General features: G+C 42.8%; 1 protein-coding gene across 1 annotated transcript in view; it reads right to left on the bottom strand.

Moving 5' to 3' along the window:
• Positions 1 to 17,693, bottom strand: part of Gpbp1 (GC-rich promoter binding protein 1) — a 722,682-nt gene that overhangs the window by 213,014 nt on the left and 491,975 nt on the right. The gene's annotated exons all lie outside the window — the stretch shown is intronic.

Raw genomic sequence — 17,693 nt, 5'->3', positions numbered from 1 at the left:
TCCCCCTTTATTTCTAATTCCAGAGTCACCAACATGTTCTCTTGAATTTAATTGTTTAAAAAGGCTTCAGCTGTGGGTGATAGACATTTTTAGGAATTAAGTGGCTGTCTAGTTCAGGTTTTAACTTTTTCTACTTAGTGTTAGAAGCAGTTCCTAGGTCTTTTGAAAATTCTGCTTGTTTGAAGTAGGTTTTACAAGCAAATGTAAATGGTCTAGCTGTGGGTCCAGAGACTTTGTTGGAATTGTTATAGTGGGCTTTTGTCCTTTGCCATTTCCAGGATCAGGACATGGAGGAGTGTGTGGTAACTAGTTTTGGGTCAACTTGATGCAAGCTACTGACATGTGGGAGGAAGGCACCTCAATAGGGAAGACACCACACCAGATTGACCTGTGAGAGAGCTGTGTGCAGTTTCTTGTTTAGCTATCGACTTGGGGTGTCCAACTCACTTCGGGCAGTGCCAACCCTAGGCAGGCAGTTGTGTGTTGTGTAAGGAAGCAGGCTGAGAAAGCCACAAGAGGCGAGTTAGAAGCAGCATTCCTCTATGGCTTCTGCGCCAGTTCTTGCTGTCAGGTTCCTGCCCTGAGTTCTCACCCTGGCTTCCCTCAGCGATAGATTTATAAACTACCACTTATAATAGCTTAAAGTGGGAAACAACAATTATAGTAACAACAACAACAACAACAACAACAACAACCCTTTCTTCCTCAAGTTGTTTTGGCCATGGCATTTCATTACAAGAATAGAAAACCTAATTGAGACAATGCATGAGTTTTCTTTTTAAAATCTCATTTGCATTTTTCCAAAGGTGGTCCTTCTGACGCAGACTGTGGCTTTAGTGAGTACCCTCCCCCTGGGGGGGGAGAGCTTTAACGCATTATCTCATGTAGCCTGGAGTAGTGATGAAGCTGAAGATATTTTACATACAGGAAGGAGAAGATTTTGCTCTTATCCCTAAAGAAAAACGTTGTGTAACTCAGAGCACAGTCCAGACTTCCCCAAAAGATGCTTGAATAGCCAGGACACTGTATGACACCTATGATGCCCTTCAGATGGTTATCTCCAGTGACAGGGAAGGTGCCAAACCACTAAGGCAGTGGGTTACATCACTAGTACTGTCTGGATATTTTTAAAAATAGATACTTCTTTGTGCTTCACCAAACCTGTAGAATACGAGTGTCTAAACACTAAATGTGGGGTTGGGGTCCTGAAAGTAGAACAGTTTTAGTGCTAATGGTTTTGTTCTGTTTTACATTGTGTAGCTCAGGTGGACCTCAAACAGTCTCTATAGAGAAGGATAATCTTGAACTCCCAATCATCCTACCTCCACCTTGCAAGTACTAGCACTACAGGTTCATGCTTATGTATGTATGTATGTGTGTATGTATGTGATCTTATGCAATTCTTTGCATAATGCATATATACATGTATATAATGCATTTTAGTGATTTCAACCCTCATATAGCTCTCTTTCTCTTCCTCTTGCTCCCCTTCTTCCCCTAAATCCCTTCTGTCTTTCCACTGAGTTTAATCAGGGCTGTTTGCATGACCAAAGCAGTGAGTTAGGCAGTGAGTTCTTGGAGCACAGTCAACTCACTAATAACTACACCATTGAAGAAAATGACTCTCTTTGTCCCAGCAACCATTAACTGTCAATAGCTCCTTGATGGGGTAGGGAGCCTCATGAGACCCTTCCCCACCCATGATGAACTACTGACAGGCCCCACCCCTCATAGGTCCTGTGCAGATGGCCACAGCTGTTCTGGGTTCCTGATGTATTGGACAAGTCATGTCCAGAAGACAGCATTTCACAGCACTGGCACCCATTGTATAGCTCTCATATTAGCAAACGAGTTTATTAAAGAAGAAATAGTTAAATCTAAACTAACTCATGGGCAACATTGATAAAATACTACCAATACTGAACAACCCTCTTATAGTACTGCATACATTTCTATTTTTAAACTTGCTGATTTTGAAATAATTATAAATTCCATTATAGTTGTAATGAATAACACAGAGGAAGAGTGCATACTCTGTTACCCAATTCTTCCTAATAGGAACACCCTGCAAAACTTTAATATGCTAGCAAAACCAGAACACTGACATCAGCAGCAGAATGAAGCATCCCATACATGACAATTTCTCATGTGACCCTGTGTGGCCATGGTTAATCCCCTATCCCCCACAATTCCAGTCCTTAAGGCCTATGTTTCTCTAAATGTCACTTCAAGAATGTTACATAAAGCAGGTGTAATGTTACATACCTTGAATCTCAGCATTCACAGGCAAATCTCTGTGAGTTCAAGTCCAGTTTTGTCTATTAGTGAGTTCCAAGTCAGGTAGAACTATATAACAAGACCCCGTTTAAAATAAATAAAATAAAAAATATATGTTTTATAAATGAAATAATATACTTTATAACCTTTGAGTTGCATTTTTCCTCTTAGTGCAGTTATTTGAAGCTTCAGTCAAGTTATACACCAGGCATTCCTGCCATTTTTGTTGCTGAGTGATGTCATATGCTATTGATGTACCATTTATTGGTGAACTATTTATCCTGTAGAGTACAACTAGCTTATTTCAGCTTGGGATTATTGTGAATAAAGCTACTGAAAACACTTGGGTACAGATTTGGGATAAACATAATTTTCCATCCCTCTGGAATAAGGTGATGTCTCAGAGCACACTAGCAAATGGATACGCAGCGTGGTTGTAGTAGTTCACATTTCTGCCCACAGTGTGCTAGGCTGTGGGATTCCCTGCTTTCCTGACAGCGTCTTTCTTCACTTACAGCTCTGTGCAGGGTCTCCAGTCAAGTTCCTTTGTGAGGTTCTTGCCAGTTTTCTTATTGGATTATCTTATCCCCTTAAGTTTGTAGGGCGCTGCCCACACCCATGCTGGGCACTGATTAATCCTTGGGCCTTAGGCTTGCTAGGCAAGCACTGTATCACTGAGTTACAGCCTTGACACCAGGTTTCCAGGGGGCCTTCTAAGTTTCAGCTTTTGTCTGTTGTCAGATTTACAAATAGTTTCTCCTTGTTTGTAGCTTATCTTTTCATCCTCTTTATAAGATGGTCTGCAGTGCAATTTTTCTCCCTTTGACAAAGTTTAATCTATCAATTTCTCTTCTGATGAGTCACGCTTTTAAAACGGAGTCTTAAGAATCCTTTGTCTCATCCTGGATCCTTAAGATTTTTTTCTCCTTTGGTTGATTCTTAAAGCTTTTCAAAACAGAAAACTCTATGCCTAAAAGACTGAGAGATTTTGTATCAAGAATGGTTGATAAACTTTATCAAGATATTTTCTGTATCAACTAATAGGTCATATATCTTTTTGATCATGTCGATCTGGTAGGTTATACTGATTAATTTGAATATCAGATCTACCTCATATATTTGCAACAACCCCTGTTTGGTCTTTTAATACACCATTGGATTTGATTGGCTAAATCTCACTTTTAATAGCTAGAGGAGCCAGGCGGTGGTGGCACACACCTGTAATCCCAAGCACTCTGGGAGGCAGAGGCAGGCGGAGTTCTGAGTTCAAGGCCAGCCTGGTCTACGGAGTGAGTTCCAGGATAGCCAGGGCTATACAGAGAAACCCTGTCTCGGAAAAAACAAATCCAAAAAACCAGAAAACAAAAAACAAAACAAAACAAAAACAAAAGCTAGAGGAGTGAGAGTGTTCATGCACATACATGTGTGCTGGCATGAAATACATGGAAGTAAGTCTGATGTCTTTGTTCCTCAGGTCATGCATTGGAAGAACCAGTTCTAACAAGCAATGTTTTCAGTCAAGTAACACTCACGGGGTTAGTAGAGATAGATCCCAGGTAAGGACAGGATTTCCAGTGTCTGGACAGCTCCAAGTGTCTGGATGTTGTAAAGAGCAACACGGTAGACCACTTGGAGTCCACAGCTGCCGTACAGCATGCTTATAGTGCTTGTGAAGGTCGGAGGACAAAGAGGCCCCTACAGATCAAGAATGAGAAAGTTCTGGAGGAACTGTAGAAACCAGGCTATCTTGCCATAGTGTTACTCTCAGACTGTCTTCAGCTCAGAGTTCATGCACCTTGGTGTATAGCCATGAAAGTTCTATGACACGAACTATGCAAACAAAAGCCGGTCTGTGCCTTTTGGGGATCAAGAACTTTTTTGACCTTTTTGTCTTTCCGTGATTTCTACCTAACCCTTCCCATTGAGTGAGTAGGAAGATCTCAGAACCCCTAGAGACCAAGCCTGGTACGATCAGGAGCATTTAGACCTATATAAAGTATTGCCTGGTCTCTGTAGTGAGTTCCTGGTTAGCACTGGCTAGAGAGAGAGAGAGAGAGAGAGAGAGAGAGAGAGAGAGAGAGAGGAAACAGAGAGACAGAGACAGAGAGAGACAGTCACATCATGGTATCTCTTACTATTAAAAGATAGTATCTGGTGCATAAGCTGCACTTTGCTATCTGTGAGGGACTGCACTGCACGGCATATAATATATCCATCAAGACTAAGCTTCGTGGCATAAAGTAAAAGACTGTAAGCCAAGTAAGAGGATGTGTTTATCTTACGTAGTCCCTGAAGCCAAATTGCCCTGTGGATATGGACTGCTCCAGAGCCAGCCAGGAGAGTGACATCATGGCATGTAGTGGACACACTTCCACTAGAAGGCTAAGCCAGGAAGGCCATGGCTCTGACAGACAGCAAACAAGGAAAATAAGAGCGGAGACGTGAACACTTGAAGTCTTACCCTTTTGACTCTAGATGCTTTTAAGGCAATGATTGGGCGCATAGAGAGAAGGAGAGTGGCTTTGTCTCTTTGTTTCTTTGTTTCTTCAGGTACATGAGGGGAGGAGACAAATATCAGGGGAGTCTTCAGGATATGTAGGGATCAAAGAAATATCAGACAAGGGCTGTTTCCTGGCCTGGGGCTCTATCCTCATGCTGGGAAGTCTGTGGGGTCCGAGGTCTGGTTGGAAGGAGCTAGGGCTCAGTGAGCCCCACAGGAGGAGAACTAGGGGTGTTCTCTTGGCAACTCTTGGCCAACCTGAGCTGTTGCCCTGTGCTGTGGGAGCTTGCCCACGCTGTCCCTGCCCTTTAAAAAGTCTTTCTTTCACTCTATGCTTCACTTACGTAGCCTCTGTTTAGAGATCATTTCTTCCAGGGATTCGTTCCTGGTTCCCAAACCTGCACTGAGTACCCTTTCGTTCTCTTTGTTTGACATTAATATTGACTAACATGTTAACGTGTAGTCTGGGGCAGTCATGGATCTAAGTAGCCTTAGCAAGGCCTAATTCATCTATTTTTTTATACCATCTTGATCAGAGAAATACTGTCACTATTTGCTACTTACAGAGAATGAAAATCAGAGTAAACAAGTTGAAGCCACCCAAGTGGCTGATCATGGCATCTAGGCTTGCGTTCTAGATAGACATGATCTAGAACCCATAGTGTCAAATCCTGTGCTAAACACTTCTTGCTCCAAACTCTACTTTCCCTTTGTCCATTTGCACTGCCCAGAACACAGAACACACTTAATAAATATTTCTAGATCTAACCAGGTAGCTAATCGATCTTTGTTGACCTAAAGACACCTATTAGTGCTTATTTTTGTTTTTCTTTTTTTTTTTCAAGCTAAAGAAGATTTTTTTAAAAAAAAAAATCTAGCTCTCACTTTGTTCCCATCCAGTACTCATACAAGACTGAGTTTTAATAAGAAAGAAGTGTTTAACAACTTTGGTCAAACCAGAATGTATCATCCTGGCTGCTCTTGGGAGTTCAGGGGCCCATGCGGTAAAGGATCTGACTGCACCATTTCTGCAAAAACCATTAATGGCATCCACTCCAGCAATTATACTTATCATTTCCCACCTGGGGATTCAAGCCTATGCTCTGCGCACAAGGATGTGCAGACACTCATGGATCTGATGCAGCCTCTGAAGCTACAACTTCTGCAAAAACCATGAGTGATGTCTGCTTCAGCAGCCGGGCACTGTTGTCAGCTCTTGGAAGAAATCAAAGAAAAGAAGAAAGTGGCTATGTAAATGGGTTGTGGGAAAATGGCCTCATGAGTAGGAAGGAAACAGCTTTGGGTTGGTAGGATGGAGAAGGCATATTGAATTCTAGAACATGAAGAGTTAAACTAAGATGTTGTACAAGAATCTAACATATTAAACATTTCATGTCCCAGATACTATACTACAAACAGTGTCTTAATTATTGTAAAGACAGAGTGGCTACCTTTTCAGTTAACAGATGGGAAAACTGAAAGTCAAAGAAGTTATGGATTATAGGTTAATCCAGAGAATGGACTGTGTTATTTCTACTTACAGTTTTCATGGTGCCTCACTTAGGTTTCATGTCTAGTATAGAGGACAGAAGAGCAGTCACCGATCCACTCAAGTCTACACAATTGGTGTATTGGTCACATACACCAGGGATGATACAATGAGGTATATCACTCACAGTTTCAAGGTTCACCTTAGTCATTGTGGACCATGCAATGATAGGATACTACAGGAATAGAAGGGTATCTAACCCAGACTTGGTAAAGATGAGGAGAGACATAGGCCTCCAGGAGGACTTGCAAAGGAAGGGCATTTTAATACAGACTCCAGAAACTAGAGATTAGAAGGAAAGAGGAACTGTATGCTGGGCAAGAAGTTACAAATAGTATGAAGGCCTGTAAGCCCTCCCAGAACTCCCAAGAGCTCTGGTGGAAGAAGAGGATAGCAAGAGACAAAATAGTGTAGGTAAATAGAAGTCCAGATGTGTAGAGCCTTGTATTACATAGGAGGGTTTTTTATTTTATTTTGAGAGAAAGGAGGAGCCAAGGGGGTGATATGATCAGACCTGCATTGTAGAGTCATCATGTGGCTATGGTGTAAAGAATGAACTGAAGCAGGCAAGAAGGACAGCTCAAAATAGAGCATTATTGGGAAAGGGGAGAGACACATGGGGTCTTAGGGATTTACTGCTGTGAAGAGACACCATGACCAAGGCAACTCTTTTTTGTTTGTTTGTTTTTTGGTGGGTTTGGGTTTTTTGTTTTTGTTTTTTTTTTGTTTTTGTTTTTTTTGTTTTTTTTTTTTTTTTGAGACAGGGTTTCTCTGTGTAGCCCTGGCTGTCCTGGAACTCACCCTGTACACCAGGCTGGCCTCGAACTCAGAAATATGCCTGCCTCTGCCTCCCAAGTGCTGGGACTAAAGGTCGGTGCCACCGTTGCCCGGCAACCAAGACAACATTTAATTAGGAATGGCTTACAGGTTCAGAGGTTCAGACTATAATCATCAAGGTAGGAACATGGCAGCATCCAGGCAGGCATGGAGCAGGAGGAGCTGAGAGTTCTACATCTTCACCTGAAGGCTGCTAGCAGAATACTGGCAGCTAGGATGGGGGTATTAAAACCCACAGTCACAGTGACACACCTACTTCAACAAGGCCATGCCTCCTAATAGTGTCACTCCTTGTCTCAAGCATATACAAACTATCACACAAAGAAAATATTAAGAAGACAGAATCAACAAAATATAATGGGTAACTGGCTACAGGAAAAAGGAAAGAGTCAGTGGTGCCATGGTTTCTACCACAGAACGTAGGAAGTATTGACTATTTGCTAAAGTAGAAAAATTCACGTGGAGGATTGGGCTTGGAGAAGATTATGGTGGCTTTAGTTGTGTCAAATATTCAAATAGAACCAGCAGCTGGTTTGCTATGGGTCTGGACCTCAAGATGGAGATCTAAACTGAAGGAAAAAAAATAAATGATTGCTGTAAAGATAAGTGAACATTTTTCTTGAAATCAGAGTTGCTGGTATGCTGGGTGTGGTGGTGCACACCTATAATCCCAGCACTTGGGAGGCAGAGACAGGTGGATTTCTGAGTTCGAGGCCAGCCTGGTCTACAGAGTAAGTTCCAGGACAGCCAGAGCTACACAGAGAAACCCTGTCTCGAAAAAACAAACAAACAAACAAACAAACAAACAGAGTTGCTGTTGTTTTAGCAAATGAAATCGACTGACTTCATCCTCCATCAAATGACTCAAAAATTTCAGGTGGGGCAGAACCTAAATATTATGTTTTTAATGGGCTCCAGCGAGATCCTGTGGCCTTGCTAGGATTAATATGCATAAGCATGTGCAGTCACCATAAAGATGCTCAGACCTCCCTCAGGAGAATCCTATATGAGAAATGGTTGACTGACAGACATAGGTCCCACTTGGGATCCAGCACCATGCTGAGACCAAGATCCTACTTTCTGGACAATATAGAATTATGTATAAGCAATTTTGGACCCGGAGTTCCCCGTGGGCCTGGCTAAGACTGTCTTGGCAGCCTGAGACACTTCATACCCTATTGCCCTTCCTTTCTCTTCTTTCATAGGCATCAGAATAAAGCATGATCAGAATAGTCCCAGCCTGTACTCTTTCTTTCCTCTTTACTGCTCACACACACACCAGCAAACCTCTTGCATATCTGTCATACTTTGGATCTTGACTGATACAGGAAGCAGATGGTTGGGTTATCTAGGTTGGTGTTTTTTCCTGGCAGATATGAGGGAAGAATGACAAAAGGAAAGAGGACTGGAGGAAAGTGACAGGTAGTGGTAGAGCCATGGTCAACAGCATCTACATCGGATTGAAAGGGAAATGTAGGGAATGAAGATACAGGAGAACAAGCAGGACAGGAAGCTTGATGAGGTTAGTGGATGTTGGGAGAGTTAGAATGGGATCATACTGGGTGGTGGTCCACATCCAGACTCACAGAGAGCAACTGGTAAGCAAATGTGTTAAATCTATGAGGCTGGATAGTAAAATTTACAAAAAAAAAATAAACAAAAAACAAAAACAGACAAGCAAACAACAACAACAAAAAGACACTGGAATGCTGGATGAATTTTCTTAAAACATGGACATTGAAACAATCTTCAGTGGTGACAGACTCAGGGGACGAGGGGGATGATTCGTGAGAAACCAGGGTCTACAGGAAAGGATGAGTCATAATGAGGAGGCCAAGAGGGTGGCAGGGGGAAGAAGGCCGAGGAAAGCCAGATCATGGGGCCTTAAGGGAAAGAAGATGCACTCTGGTGGAAGGCCGGTGGCTGAACTCAGTGTCGCTGAAGGAAGATGCTGTCTCGCTAATCTGCCCCAAGGATGCACAAATAGGAGAAGACTGGGAAGAGAATATTCAGAAGGCTGCAAAGGGTGAGTTGTTTCTTTCAGGCCTCTCTTGGTTCTAGATCCGGCAATAAAACCTACAGACATTTTTATGGTGTTAAAAATCCAGAGAAATTTATGTACAGAAAATGGGGTTTCCTAAGGCCACAAAGGGGGAATTTGAAAGAAAAAAGGCAGGTGGTTGAAGGAAGGGAAAGAAGGGACAAAGTAGTGTAGGAGCAGGAGTCTGAGCGGAAAGAGTGGGTGGGGAAGACTCATCCTAAATGGCAGTAAACACTGACTTGGGAAGCCACGGAACAACAGGCGTTTTGGAAGACTTAGTCTCCACCATAGCTGTGTTGGGTTGACTGAGAATGAATGACCCCATAGGCTTCTATGTTTAGTGGAACTGTTTGGGAAGGGCTAGGAAGTGTAGCCAAGCTGGAGGAGGTGTGTCACTAGGGGTGGGCTTTGAGCTTTCAAAAATCCATACCAAGCATTATGGTTGTTATCTCAACAAGTAGGCAGTCAGCTACTGCTCCAGCGCCATGCCTGCCCTGCCTGCTGCCTGCCTGCCTGCCTGCCTGCTGCCTGCCTGCCCTGCCTGCTGCCTGCCTGCCTGCCTGCCTGCTGCCTGCCTGCCTGTCTGCCTGTCTGCCTGTCTGCTTGTTGCGTGCCTGCCTGCCTGCTGCCTGCCTACCTGCCTGCTGCCTGTCTGCCTGCTGCCTGCCTGTCTGCCTGTCTGCCTGTCTGCCTGTCTGCCTGTCTGCCTGTCTGCCTGTCTGCCTGTCTGCCTGTTGCCTGCCTGCCCTGCCTGCCCTGCCTGCTGCCTGCCTACCTGCCTGCCTGCCTGCCTGCCCTGCCCTGCCCTGCCTGTTTCTGCCTGCCTCCCTGCCTGCCTGCCCTGCCTCCCTGCCTGCCTCCCTGCCTGCTGCCTGCCTGCCTGGTGCCATGCTTACTGCCACAATGGGCATGGCTAATCCTCTGAATAAACTATTTTTTAGGTTGCATTGGTCATGGTGTCTCTTCACAGCAGTAGTAGCTAAGAGAGCAGTTTTCTGCAGAGCAGTGACTGGGGTTTGGGTAAGAAGCCAGACATCCTTCCGAGGGAACTGCAAGCTGGATGAGCCTTGAGCAATGACTGTGCCATAGTTTCTTTATTCTATGACAAGATGAATCTCGAAGCCAAGCATTGAATATCAGCTCTGAAGGGAGAACATCATGATTTCGGAGGAATCTCAATAGTAAACATTTAAGACCCAGAGAAGAAAATCCAAGAGCTGCTTCAATGTAACTTTATCTTGCTTCTTGTTGATGGAGAGTGAAAAGCAGAGGCCTCATGGGAAGATCCCACATTCCTTAAGTAACAAACCAGGGAGGTGTTGAGAGATTTGGGCAGAGTTGTGGGGGATGAGATGGAGAGCAGCCTGGACAGTTTTAATGAGAATTTCCTGACGATGACCATTCTACTTTGGGCTAACCTTTACCAGTCACAAATCTGGACACTTGTGAATTACACGAAGACATGGTAGTTTACTCCCATGGATCCTAAAATATGTTGCATTTTCAGTCTTTTGAAATGTATAACTCGGTGGTAAGCCAAAAATGTAGATAATGTCATCTAAGTGACTATTTTATCATTTTCTTGTGTCTTTTAAAAACATATATTCACTGGAAAGCCAGGAGTTTGTTACAAGAGTTACTTTTCTCTTTCTACTGTGTGGGTTCCAGGGGTCAAACTCAGACCATCATGCTTGGCACCCAGGGCCTTCGTGTATGGAACTAGCCGTCTCCATGACCATCGCTTGTGTGTTTCACCACCTGGTTTAAGTCTTCATTTTTTTTAAAGTCTTTTTTTATGTATAACGAGTACTCTATAGTGGTACACTATACATTTTATGTATATGAGTACACTATAGTGGTTGTGAGCCTTCATGTGGTTGCTGGGAATTGAATTTAGGACCTCTGCTGGCTCCAGTCCACCCTGCTTGCTCTGGTCAACCCCACTCACTCCAGTTAACCTTGCTCGCTCAGTCCCTGCTCTCCCAGGCCCAAAGATTGATGTATTATTATGTGTAAGTACACTGTCTTCAGACTCACCAGAAGAGGGCGTCAGATCTCATTACGGATGGTTGTGAGCCACCATGTGGTTGCTGGGATTTGAACTCAGGACCTTTGAAAGAGCAGTCAGTGCTTTAAACCACTGAGCCATCTCGTCTAGCCCTAAGTCTTTCTTTTTATCTACATCTTGATTTTGTGTCAAGGTGTCTTCATGCAGTCTTTTCCTGAGACTTGTTTCTTTAAATCCTAAAAAAAAAATTAACAGAACGATTTCCGAATGTTCTTCTACTGTATTTACATACCAAAGACAGCATGATGCTGGAGTTTTTCTGTATGCTCCAGGAGGCAAAGTCAAACCCCTACTTGGAGTAATTGACTTAAATGTCAGATTCTCCTGGGGGAAACTGGGTTGTCTTTATAACTTTATTCAAATAACTACTCTGATTCTCAATAGCTTTTTATGAAATTACCATGTAGGACCTAAATTGGTGCAGCTGAATTAAATAACTATCGAAGCTTAACAGTCTTAATCGCAAACCTTCAATTTAACCAACCATTTATTATAATCAAAAAGCAATCAATATGTTGATTGTGGTGATATGCAAAATGGAGATAGAATTATTAGTAATTACCTTATATTTGTGGTTCAGTGTGATGGAAAAATAACTTGGAAAGAAAATTCAAAGCACACTATCCTCAAAGGTACGGTCTTTACGGTTCTGGATCAGCGTGCTATATTGATTGTAGTCTTTAAATAAATTGAATAACATAGGTTGCTGTCAAACAGATGAATTATTCATAAAGCACCGTTTGGGAGCACTGAAGCAGCCTCTCTTGATGAATATTCAGATGTGTTAATCGACAAATGACTGACCCAGCATTAACCAATCCTTGCTGGCAGAAAGGCAAGGAAATGGAAATCTATGAGGCAAAATGACTTGAGTCACTAGATTGAGACTCAGTTCATTTGGAAACTAGGGAAAAGAAGCCTGCGCCCAAGTCAGATAGGCGTTAGTTAGGTCAGGGAAGGAGACACGGGGTCCCTCACTGTCTGGGAAAGCTTAGTGACCACAAAGGTTTTCCTGCACATTCCAGAACCTGGGATTTTTAGGATCATAGTTTCGGTGTGTCCCTTGGGGCTCTTCCTAGCAATCTGGAACAAGTTGCATTAAGCCAGTTGGTTCTCAGGTTCTGCTAACAAAGTGTAATTCAGCACCACACACTGAAAACTTTAGCAGGTCACTTATGGTCCCTGACTGCCAGTTTTTTTTTATCTGTTGAAATGTCCTTAACTTTTTTATTTTTGTCATAGAGCTATTTCATAGCTTTGCTCTGGAGTGAAATGATAGGAAACTATGGTGTTCAGAGATGATCAAAGTAAAACTGGTCTGACGTCATCTCTCAAAAGTGATAACTGAACTTCCATCACTAGTTCACTAAACTTTCTGAAGACTTCAACCAATCAATCAATCAATCAATTGATAGATTGATTGATCAATCAGTTATTTTTTCTTCTGTAAGTGTCCTTCACTCTTTTGTTTGGCTACATATATGTTTGGTTGTGCTATATTTCTGACCTGTAGATATAGTCGTATCTTTCTGTTGTTTTGGAGGATGGTGGGGGTTTCTCTGTGTAGCCCTGGCTGTGCTGTAACTTGCTCTGTAGACCAGGCTGGCCTCGAACTCAGAGACTCACTTGCCTTTGCCTCCTGAGTGCAGGGATTAAAGTTGTGCATCATTATCACCTGACAAGTCAAGTTTCTGAAGAGAAGATCAAAGCCCCGCCCCCCCCCCCCCCCCAGGCCAGCCTGGATACTGTCAGACTCCCTATCCATCTGCATCTAGCCAGTCTGTAGTTGTGATAGATACTGGGTAACGTCATTCAGGCAAGGAGAACATGAGTTGGATATTTGAAAAAAAAATTCAAGGCCTGAAAATACAAAGGACCCCTGAGAATATTGTCCACCTTCCCCTCCTCCTCTTCCCTCTCCTTTTTTGTTTTTTTGTTTTTTTGTTTTTTTGTTTTTTTGTTTTTTTTGGTTTTTTTGTTTTTTTGTTGTTTTGTTTTGTTTTGTTTTGGGTTTGGTTTTTGGTTTTTTCGAGACAGGGTTTCTCTGTGTAGCCCTAGCTGTCCTGGAAGTCACTCTGAAGACCAGGCTGGCCTTGAACTCAGAAATCTGCCTGCCTCTACCTCCGAAGTACTGGGATCAAAGGCGTGCTCCATCACTGCCCAGCCCCTCTCCTTTCCAAGATTTATTTTATTTGTATGTGTGTAGATGCTCTCAGAGGTCAGAAAAGGTTGTCAGAACTCCCCACCCCCACCCCAGAATTAGACTTATAGGTGGATATGAACCACCTGATATAAGTGCTGATGTCTGAACCTGGGTCCCTCCGGATGAACAGCAGGTGGCCTTAACCACTGAGCCATCTTTGCAGCCCTGCCTTCTTTTGCAACACAAATTTCATTCTTTCCTGTCAACCGTTCAAGTGACTAAGAATTAGATGTACTTCATATCGATTTGGGTTGATTTTAGCTAGATTAGGGTTCCTCTTATTATTTTTTTTTTTTTTGAGCTTGAGTTTCATATCCTCATTTCTATGTCTCGGCAGGCAGGGCTCCCTTCCCACCCCCAAAACTATTTACAGTTACCGTGTCTGAATCTGTCCCTTACCAGCAATATTATTGTAGCTGCAATTCTTGGGCAGTTTCACACGACTTTCTTTTTATCCTTCTAGTCCTATCACTGAATGCTTAATCTTTGCTGCTGATACATGGAGCCATTGACTGATTTCTGAGCAATGAAACCAGCCCGGTTCTTAGAGTTAGTTCCAGGCTTGCTGAAGAACACCTCCAACAAAATCTTCTAGTTGCCTGGTTCATGACAATAAGTTACTAATCCGAAGGGACATTTGTGCCTGGGTCACTGTTCAGAGAAGATCACCTTCAGAGTCTGATCATGCTAAGTCCTGGCAGTTGCAAAACCCAAATTCTTTTTTTTTTTTAAAGATTTTATTTATTTTATGTATGTGAGTACACTGTAGCTATCCTCAGCCACCCCAGAAGAGGCCATCAGATCCCATTACAGATGGTTGTGAGCCACCATGTGGTTGCTGGAATTTGAACTCCGGACCTCTGGAAGAGCAGTCAGTGCTCTTAACCACTGAGCCGTCTCTCCAGCCCCCAAAACCCAAATTCTTTTTTTTTTATTCGATTTAATTTATTTACATTTCAAATGATTTCCCCTTTTCTAGCCCCCCCCACTCCCCGAAAGTCCCGTAAGCCCCCTTCTCTTCCCCTGTCCTCCCACCACCCCTTCCCACTTCCCCGTTCTGGTTTTGCCGAATACTGTTTCACTGAGTCTTTCCAGAACCAGGGGCCACTCCTCCTTTCTTCTTGTATCTCATTTGATGTGTGGATTATGTTTTGGGTATTCCAGTTTTCTAGGTTAATAACCACTTATTAGTGAGTGCATACCATGATTCACCTTTTGAGTCTGGGTTACCTCACTTAGTATGATGTTCTCTAGCTCCATCCATTTGCCTAAGAATTTCATGAATTCATTGTTTCTAATGGCTGAATAGTACTCCATTGTGTAGATATACCACATTTTTTGCATCCACTCTTGTGTTGAGGGATACCTGGGTTCTTTTCAGCATCTGGCAATTATAAATAGGGCTGCTATGAACATAGTAGAGCATGTATCCTTATTACATGGTGGGGAATCCTCTGGATATATGCCCAGGAGTGGTATAGCAGGATCTTCTGGAAGTGAGGTGCCCAGTTTTCAGAGGAACCGCCAGACTGATTTCCAGAGTGGTTTGTACCAATTTGCAACCCCACCAGCAGTGGAGGAGAGTTCCTTTTTCTCCACACCCTCTCCAACACCTGCTGTCTCCTGAATTTTTAATCTTAGCCATTCTGACTGGTGTAAGATGAAATCTTAGGGTTGTTTTGATTTGCATTTCCCTAATGACTAATGAAGTTGAGCATTTTTTAAGATGCTTCTCCGCCATCCGAAGTTCTTCCGGTGAGAATTCTTTGTTTAACTCTGTACCCCATTTTTTTAATAGGGTTGTTTGGTTTTCTGGAGTCTAACTTCTTGAGTTCTTTATATATATTGGATATTAGCCCTCTATCTGATGTAGGATTGGTGAAGATCTTTTCCCAATTTGTTGGTTGCCGATCTGTCCTCTTGATGGTGTCCTTTGCCTTACAGAAACTCTGTAACCTTATGAGGTCCCATTTGTCAATTCTTGCTCTTAGAGCATACGCTATTGGTGTTCTGTTCAGAAACTTTCTCCCTGTACCGATGTCCTCAAGGGTCTTCCCCAGTTTCTTTTCTACAAATGGTGCTGGTTCAACTGGAGGGCAGCATGCAAAAGAATGCGAATTGATCCATCCTTGTCTCCTTGTACTAAGCTCAAATCCAAAACCCAAATTCTTATAGGCCTTGGTTATCAAGATACCAGGCGTTTGTTACAGTTGTTTGTTTCATCAATTAGCCTTCCTGACTTTCAAATAGAAATGGGGAGTGGCAGTTATCCACAGCAAATTCTTGTCTAGTACAGGTTTGGGGCTCATGTTTTAAGTAATAATGCTGATTTTTTTTCTTGTGACAAAAACTTTTACTTTCTGACATCAGACCCCAGAGTGAGAGAGTTTAAATGAACTTTTAAAGATTATCAGTCCCAAGAAGTAATGGGAAAGTACCCATGAAGGAAAGAAGGCGTTTAGATTACAATATATTTTACAGTAATAATAAAATACTCTGGAGACAATGTTCAGTAGTGGACATTTAATATAGGCAAATTCAAAACAGTCTCCTATAAAGTAAAAAACATTACTGTATGGACACAGCTTATGAACTATTTTTAAAAAAATAAGTTATGCAAGTCTTTATTTCTTGAAAAGCTAAAAAGAAGAAAGTAAGGAAGTCTATTATTTTAGGCCTTATAGATCCAGATATGTCTTCCCTATAAGAATAACCTTTTGCTAGTATTAATTAGTTCTATTCTTTTTGCTAAGACCAGACACCTGGAAGAAAGAACTTATAGTAAAAGGATTTGTTTGGTTCATAGTTCAAAGGAACACAGTCTGTCATGGCAAGGAAGGCAGGACAGGAAGACTGTGTGTGAGGTGTCTGATCACATCTCATTCCTGGTTAAGAAGCAAAGAGAGATGAAGGCTGGTGTTCTATTGTCCTTTCCTGCTAAGATTTTATTTCTAAGTGTAAATGTGTGTGTGTGTGTGTGTACACGTGCACATGTGTACAATGTCCACAGATTCCCTAGATCTGGAGTTGGAACCGTCCCACATGGCCTCTAGGAATGAAACTCAGGGTCTCTGGAGGAGCAGCAAGTGTTCTTAACCTGAGCACCCTCTCCAGCCTGGCTTTCTCCGCGGTGCTCAGTGTGGGATCCCAGACCATGGGACGGTGCTGCTCACCCTCAAGACGAGTCTTCCTTCCTGAGTTGAAACTCTCTTTCACAGACATGCCCGGGTTCTGTCTTCCAAGTGACTCCAAGTCCAGTCAAGTTGTCATTAAGATCAGCTATCACATCCTTGTTTAGTATTTTATAACTTTTTCCATTGTTGGATGTTCGATGGAAACATTTTTGAGGATGGTGCTGTCACCTAATGCCCTGTGATGAATATCCACACACATTCATCTTTGCTGCTACCTTTGTTTTGTTGGGGGCAATTTGTAGAGGAAGAAGTGCTAATTTAACATTTTGTTCTTACAGCTACTACAGCGTTAGTTGGTTTCATTAGTTTGGCCAAAGTCATGGTCTTATTTTAATTTGTAAGTTGCAGGTGGGACTGTAAGAGAGCTTTTTGTTTGTTTGTTTGTTTGTTTGTTTGTTTGCAAACAGAAGCAACGATGCTAAGCTGGGCACTAACCGGGGAGTGAAACCATTTATTGGGAAGTTTGACCCCTGGTCAAAAACAATAGTTACAGGCTTCCAGATTTTTATCATTCTGTCATGGGAAATTGAAACCGAAACTTTGGGGCTCGTGGTGTAGATTTACGATCCGTCACCGTTGTAGTAGTTAAGGCTTCTGTTGCTAGGATGAAACACCACTACCAAAAGCAGGTTGGGGAGGAAAAAACGTATTTGGCTTCTGCTTCCACAGTCCATCACTGAAGAAAGTCAGGACAGGAACTCACGCAAGCTGGGACCCTGGCTGCAGGAGGTGATGCAGAGACCCTGGAGGGGACTCCTTATTGGCTTGCTCCATGGCTTGCTCACCCCGTTTTCTGACAGGATCCAGGACCACCAGCCCAGGGATGCCCCCACTCACACTGGTCTGGGTCCTCCCCTATCAATCACTACTTTAAAAAATGTTCACCGGGCTTGCCTAGAGCCCAGTCTTACGGAAGACATTTTCTCAGTTAAAGTTCCCTCTTCTCAGATGACTCTAGAATGTGTCGCATTGACATAAAATCAGCCAGCTCATTTACCATGAGATGTTTCTTGAGAGCATTTAT

The sequence above is a fragment of the Apodemus sylvaticus genome, chromosome 16 (genome assembly GCF_947179515.1).
Source record: "Apodemus sylvaticus chromosome 16, mApoSyl1.1, whole genome shotgun sequence".
Classification (NCBI taxonomy): domain Eukaryota; kingdom Metazoa; phylum Chordata; class Mammalia; order Rodentia; family Muridae; genus Apodemus; species Apodemus sylvaticus.
The sequence above is the reverse complement of the archived record's forward strand: the minus strand, read 5'-3'. Positions and strand labels throughout refer to the sequence as shown.